The 7,878-nt window shown below is 32.0% G+C and overlaps 1 protein-coding gene across 1 annotated transcript in view; it reads right to left on the reverse strand.

Annotated features, from left to right (window-relative positions):
- LOC119074360 (mucin-5AC) overlaps window positions 1–7,272 on the reverse strand; it is a 114,907-nt gene extending 107,635 nt beyond the window's left edge. The window contains exon 1 of the mRNA XM_037180462.1: window positions 6,767–7,272. The gene's annotated coding sequence lies outside the window, so the exon portion shown is untranslated. The remainder of the gene's footprint in view (window positions 1–6,766) is intronic.
- Window positions 7,273–7,878: the final 606 nt, after the last annotated feature.

Below are 7,878 nucleotides of genomic sequence, written 5' to 3' on the forward strand. Positions count from 1 at the left end.
GAATAGATCGGTCCATCGACACCTATATATGTTCTTGTGGTCTGGCTCCTTCCTTAGGGACTTTCCACGTGACATCTATCTCAGGTTTCGTAACCTCGGGTTCTCGGGTATTATTTATGAATTCCAAGATGAGGATCTAGCATCATTAGATGACAAGTGACTCAACGAGTTCTAATCGAAAACAGGGAAAGGAAAACTTCCTTGAAAGAAGTAGTCAGGATGTAGGAAACAAATGATCTTTAACCTGGGTTCCTGCTTCTCAATTGAAGAAGCCTACCAAAACTCTAATCAACCTTTGTCGCTGCTTTCAGAAATATAGATAAAGTTACCTGCAGCAGGTAAGATTTTCAATTCTTCTTTGTCGGCGTTTTTTGTCTGGTACATATGGTGCAATACTCTTAATAATAATCATTGCCGACTAACGGTTTCTTCTCTCAAATCTCTCAAATCAGTTGTCAAATTCATCCACCTAACCTCAAAAAAATTTAAATTTCAAATAAATTTCTCAAACATTGAAGTTAGCAGCTGAACGAAATTGACAACTAATTTGACGTATCAAACGACATTGACAATGATCTATTATGTATCACCCAACGTTGAATCGGAATGACGTCAACAATAAAAACACCTCAGCTACATCATCTTTCAGGAGACACCAAAAAAAAAACTTTTGTCATTTTTCAACACCGTTGATGACAAACAAGAAAATAACATGTTGTTCGACATAATAACTGTACCGTAAATGCGATAATGAATAATTAATTTTCAGTCGAAAAAATGGTTAAATAATTATCTGTGCGGAGCTGGTTAATCCATCCATCATCATTAATAAATCATTGAGTTTGTATAAAAGACAGTGATTTGAATATTTATTATGTTTATACCATCACCGGTCAATCGCAAAGAGATATGATACTCATATATGTTTGTTTAGATCAGGCCTGGAGCTTTTAATTGAGAAAAAGAAAGGGAGCTGCACTTCGCAGTCTGCGAAAGCTTCCAAGTAATAAGCTTGACAAGTAATAAAAAATTGAAAATTTCATTTCGCTAACAATTCGCTAGATGTGTACATGTACATAATGGTATTACTAACATCGCAAAAGTTGCATATATAGGAATGAATTGTCGCCCGTTACATCGAAGTGTTCTACGATTGATTTATTCAAAAGCACGTTAGTTACGTGTTAAAACACACAATAGTTCATATTTCTGCTTCTTTGCAGTTCGACTCTGTTACAGCGATCCTACTTTCTTACTTGTTTTGAATCGCTTTTGTACGGACGGTGGGAACTAAAGCTTCGATGAATCATCAATCTATGACAAAGACGTTTTTGATTGATGATTATAGCGTACGTAAAGTTACAATTTGGATGATTCTGTAAAGATTAAAAATACTCCAAAAAACGACCAGGTTTTTCCAAGGGTTTTTCATAAATCTGTATTGTAATTGGAATTATTTTAGCGTTTTCCATTGGAGAAGATGAAGAATTGATTACAATATATGACGTAAGTTTCTGGCGATTTTTTTTAAAATAAATATTTAATTACTCCGCGACTCCCGCAAATAAATCTTTTCGTATTTTAGTGGTGTCGAATACAAAACCGTCATCAGACATTCGAAGCGAATTGTGAAATTCGTCTAAATTTATTGCAATAAATGAAGACATCCGGTACAAACTGAAACAATTCATTTTACAAAACAAAACAAAACCCGGGTAGAGTCGACTAAAAGATCATTTCGATCAAGAGTCTATCTGTCAAGGTGTGTCGTTGTGTGATCAAAAATTAATTTAATTTCCGATTCAAAAATAAAATTGCAAAAGATCAGATTTGTTACAATGAGTAGCCATTGTGTTAATAAATTTCTGGTAAATTGATTTCTAGCGTTGTTCATTGCGCTTAACCTAAGCTACATTTCGACTGAAGTATTTTTTAGATAGATCAGAGTGTGAGACGTGATAATAATGTCAAAGTGTCAGCACATTATTGAACTATTATCTAAAATTTCACTAAAAGTCCACATGCTGAGAATTTAACAAAAATTTACTGAAAATTTAATGAAAATTTAACGACAATTTAACGCCAACTTAACGAAAATTTAACGAAAATTTACTCAAAATTTGCCGAAAATTTACAAAAAAAAAATTAACGAAAATTTAACGAAAATTTACTGAAAATTTAATGAAAATTTAACGAAAATTTACCGAAAATTTAATGAAAATTTAACGACAATTTAACGAAAATTTAACGAAAATTTAATGAAAATTTACCGAAAATTTACAAAAAATTTACAAAAAAATTAACGAAAATTTACTGAAAATTTAATGAAAATTTAACGAAAATTTACCGAAAATTTACAAAAAATTTAACGACAATTTAACGAAAATTTAACGAAAATTTACTGAAAATTTGCCGAAAATTTACAAAAAAAAAATAACGAAAATTTACCACAAATTTAACGAAAATTTAGTGAAAATTTACTGAAGATTTACAAAAAATTTACAAAAAAATTAACGAAAATTTAACGAAAAACTTAAAATTTAATGAAAATTTAACGAAAATTTACCGAAAATTTACAGAAAATTTAACGACAATTTAGCGACAATTTAACGAAAATTTAACGAAAATTTACTGAAAATTTGCCGAAAGTTTACAAAAAAATTAACGAAAATTTACCACAAATTTAACGAAAATTTAATGAAAATTTACCGAAAATTTACAAAAAATTTACAAAAAAATTAACGAAAATTTAACGAAAATTTAATGAAAATTTAACGAAAATTTCACTGAATGTTTACAACTTGTATAATACAAGTTAAATGCCAGTAAATTTTCTGTAAATGTTGGTAAATTCCAGTAAATTCGGTAAAATAATGGTCCTATAAACTCAATATGCTCATCCCAAACATCTAATCGTTTCAAATAGACTTCATTGCAACTTTTATCGGTATTTTCCTATTTGGGCATGCTTTATGCTGTGAGAAAAACATGCACTTGTGAGCATGTATAGTTGGATCGAAAAACGTTTCCATCAAAGGTATGTGAAACATTCCGACAAAAAAAATAGTCTACATACACACTCGTTAAGTAACGTGTCAAATTTTGCACAAATTTAATTAGGGTTTTTCACGCATTCCATTACTCGCACAATTACAAAACCACAATTCAGCCAGAGAGAAAAAAATTCGTATTTAATTTAGATAAATTAGAAATAAAAAGTGTAAAGTTATCTGCCTGCCGAACAACAACAGCGAATGAACTCACTTTTAATATATTTTATTTTAAAAAGAAAAAAGATTCTGCTCAGACATGTGAGCCGAATCAGAAAATCGAGCCGAGGCGACGTGATTTTTTTTTCTTCTTTGAAACATCACAGCCAAACACAGCCGTTCGAATTGTGTCATTCAGCTCAACATGTTAGTAACAGTCGAGTAATTCATTCATGAGAAATTCATATGTAACTGGTAAAAGAGCGACATCTCTGTTCTCCCGTTGTACTTATGTTTTAAGTCTTATGTATCGATTGTAATGTCAATCGGTCAGTTAGGCGAAAAGCCCGTTTAAAAAGTCATCAATTTTCCCAGTCTATGATATTTGGCGCAAGATTAGAAAACGTCTCAGCAAATTCAAATTTGGCGCCAAAATATGCAATGTAAAAGTCATCTAAACAATACGAACGTCAACGTAAACGCAAAGTTAAACAGTGGCAAAACGGACGACTGCATACTAATCTAGCACATCATTTGATAAAGTATTAAGTTGCTCTAGTATTCATGCGGCAGAAATTGGTCATCGCACCCGTCCGTCTGCAGTTATACACATCCCATTAAAAGTAAATACGAAGGCAACGGTGTTTTTTTGTTTTGTTCGCATTATTTAATACGTTGCAATAATTCGTTTCGTTTTCATTATTAAAATGAGTAAGACGAGAAAAAAAAAGCCGAGAAGTTAAATCACATACACGGTGTTTCTCATATGGTAATTGAAATTCTTTTTTTTTCTCTCTACTTCACCCGTCTTTCGGATCGCATTGTATTGTATCTGAACTAGAATTCGTAAAACAGTGGGCCGTATTACGTTGATTGCTTTTTAACTGTTTTTAACTGAATTGAACCGAAGTCTTGTACATTTTAATAATGAAAACGAAAACCGTTTCTTGGTCAATATCAAATTTAGGTAGCGGTTCATGTTTGAAGCCACCGTCGAATTTTAATGATTTATTGGCTTGCCAAAGGATTTTCTATTGATTGTCCAATATTGTTAAAGTGGAGAGTGCTAACATTTAGATTGTGATTCAATTGTCAGTTGAATGCAAAATTACAACTTAATTACAGGGTGAATGAATGGTAGAATGAATAAAATCAAAGTGCGAATAGCCAAAGTGTTTTTAAGAGACTATTTGAACATGGAATCAGGGAAAGTCTCTTCTATGATGTGACGTGACAATACGGGATATTTAAGCTCCTTCGCACATCAATGAATCCTGCAAGAAATCACTTCACCATCAGCATCAGCTTTCTTGTATAAGTCAATGTATATCAGACTCAACACTCCAACGTTTGTAAAATAGATTCAAATTTTATGATTTTACCAGATTTTGCCGCATCACATTATTTGTGTGCCATGGAGAGCTTTCGTAAGCGTTGAACTTTTTGTGGAATATTTTCTGGATTACAAAAGAAGCTTAAAGCTCTCGAAAGCTATTTAAAAGTAGACACAAATGCGAGATGGTGTTTTAGCTTAACACTGCAGATTTATTTTATTCCCAAATTTTAATACACATAATATCTAGGTCACTGAAAGCCCAACGCGGGTGCAATATCTTAACATTCAAACATATGTGAAAAGAGAGAAATTTGTGGTCCTTTCTGAATAAAATGGATGAACAGTTCAAAAGAAATTCTCTTAAGTGCCCTTGAATGCACAAAACAATATTTGAACAAGAAATTCACAAATTTAGAATTAGAGAATTATACAACGAATCAATACCTAACTAAGGCTGGCCCATTTTTCTTGAAAGTGAAACGGAACATATATTCTCCGCCAGGTTAACAAGTCAAAAACGAAATGCGAAAACCATTAACTGATCCTAGGCCCTATTATTTACCGAATCTACCAAAATTTACCGAATTTTCTCTAAAAAGATTTACCGAAATTTACCGAGATTTACCGAAATTTACCGAAATTTACATAAAATTTGTCGAATATGTGCTGAATTTATCGAAACATAATTTCGGTAAATTTCGATAAGTTTTTGGTTAAAATTCGGTAAATAAATTTACCAATAATAAGCCCTGATTGAACCAGTAATCTATATCAAACGAAGTATAACTTGAGAGAAAATGTATTGGCGAAGAAATTATAAATTTTCATGCGAATGGAAATAGGGCTTTTCCTTTCATTGAGAATCAAAAATTTATTTTTTTAACCGATTTCGTTCACATTGTGCTAAATTTATCCCATTGCGTAGTCGTAACTATCAACGCAAATCACTCAAAATTAATAATTGTTTTTGAGCAAGCATTCGATCTAGTTTTAGAGCACGCACAGAATAGTACGTTTCGTACCTAGGACTAAAAGTCTTGTTTAGGCGAGGTCTGGATTCTTCTTCTTCTTCTGGAGGTCTGGATTCGAATACGCTAAAAAGGACTTTTAGTCCGTGATACGAATAGTATCTTTCATATTGAACGGAGAGTGGGTCCTAGGTATGAAAACTCTATTTTTCCGTCGCCCAGTGAATGCTCTTAGTTAACGAAACCAAATTTTGACGATTCTTATGGCGATTCAAACAAAATTTATTTCATTTCTTTGCACTATTCAGACAAGATTTGTCGATTTTGTCATTTTTGATAAATACTAAGACCCAAACTAATTGACATCTTTAATGACAGCTTTCACTGGCAAAGGAATTTTTCTCTATCAAAATCGGTGGTGAAGAATATAATCTCACAGTTAATTTTGGCAGCATTAACTGAGCCATAAAATTACCAAATTCTTATTTAAATACAAAAGTTAATGTCAGTTCGCAGAATTTGGGACTATTTTTAGGAAACTGTTTTACTATGTTTCACCAAATTTTGGCATATTTTTCCACAGTTTGAATTTTTCTAAATTTAAAAAAAAAGAAGAATTTTGAGAAAAATTGGAAAATTCAGGGAAATTGGGAAACGCACCTAATCTCCAAATTCATCCGAAAAGATTTGGAGTTTCGGAGAAATGTTTTCAAATAAATTACGACGATGGGCAAACAAACGTAAAAGATCCTTTGTCACAAAGACACTTTTTTTTTTGGAAATCCTTTGAAAATACGAAGACAACGACAGCAATAATAAACGTCAAGCTCTGACTAATGAGGTCTTATATAAAGAATGTTTAAAACAAATGAAGTAAAAGATTTCTGAAATCATTCTCTGAAAATTTTCGATCAAATGAATAGTTTGAATAGTAAACCTGTTAATATGCTTGCCGTCTAAGGTCTTGTCACTAAATTTAGAAAAGATTTTTTAATGCTGGGAGTAAATCGGAATGGCTTCTACTTCTATGTGAAACCTCATCAAGTCCATCATAAATTGTGACCTCACAATAAAGCCTGGAGCTTTTGTCTGACAAAAAAAAATATCAGAAATTCAGAAAATCGATGGAATCGATTTCGGTGTAACGAGAGATAACTCTCGAATCAATTAAGTTATTAAAATGCAGTTAAACGATGATTAATTGAACCAGTGTGTGAAATTATTTATTTATTTTTAAAGATAAATTGACTTACCGATCAAAACAATTTCTATCGAAAATTATCCAAAACTGTTGTCTAAGCAGCAAAAATCCAATATTATCGTTGCACACTACCCGACCAAACCAAAAATCAATCAATCAATCAAACGAACAAATATTCTTTCTCCTCAAAATTTTATCGATAAAACAAATATTTTCACTTTCGTTTTCAATTTCTTTTACACCACAAAATTTAGTACCGTAAATTAGTTAATTCAGTTATTATCGAAAAAAAAAGGCAACAAAAGAGTCAAGATGTGCGCCCGATTAAAGAGCCGCCTGTATCATCCGTATGTATGCGATGTATGCGATGTATATAATTGATGGAATAAATTCACAATTTAATTGTCATCAATCAAAATCAAACGCTAAGAATGTTTCGCAAAAATACGAGAAGAAAAAAAATTCACTCTGCGCCAAGCAACACTTTTATTTTCATTCGAAACGAAAAGACAAAACGAAATTAGTTTCGAGAACGAGTAAAAATATCGCACGTCTGAACGCAAGTAAAACCAACATTTGAATGGTCTAACTCAAAAATTGCATTTTAAATGTGCCAAATGAGTAATATGCCATCGAACCAACAACCAAACCATAAATTGTTCATCTTTCTATGTGTATAATATGGTTGTTGTATAGATCCCAGTGAGTTGTTGGCAAAGAAGCGGAGATGAAGATTAACAACATTCTATAAAAATAATAGCAACAACAATAATATTTCCCGTCTTCATCAGCACCTCTCCATAATAAAAATTCGAATTTTTATTACGAACATCGGCATTAAAACGTCTGTCTGTGTGCGACCAACAAGAAAAATGAAAGAATTTTTTTTTTTAGTAAGAGGAAAAGGAAGACGAAAAGACTCAGACTTTTTGAGAAGAGATTTGAATTCTCTTTGCTCTTTGCCATTACAATGGCCCCCAATGCAATTTTAATTGTATATGTTTTTGCAGTGAATGAAAAATAGTTAGAAAAAAAAACAACAACAACTGAACTGAGTTGCACTGGTGTTGTCGCTTCGAGACAGAGGTGGGAAAATAATACGTATTTGTGGAGGAGAAATAATTGACCCCACCACATTTCATTCATTATTTCACTATTTGGTAA

Source organism: Bradysia coprophila, unplaced genomic scaffold (genome assembly GCF_014529535.1).
Source record: "Bradysia coprophila strain Holo2 unplaced genomic scaffold, BU_Bcop_v1 contig_151, whole genome shotgun sequence".
Classification (NCBI taxonomy): domain Eukaryota; kingdom Metazoa; phylum Arthropoda; class Insecta; order Diptera; family Sciaridae; genus Bradysia; species Bradysia coprophila.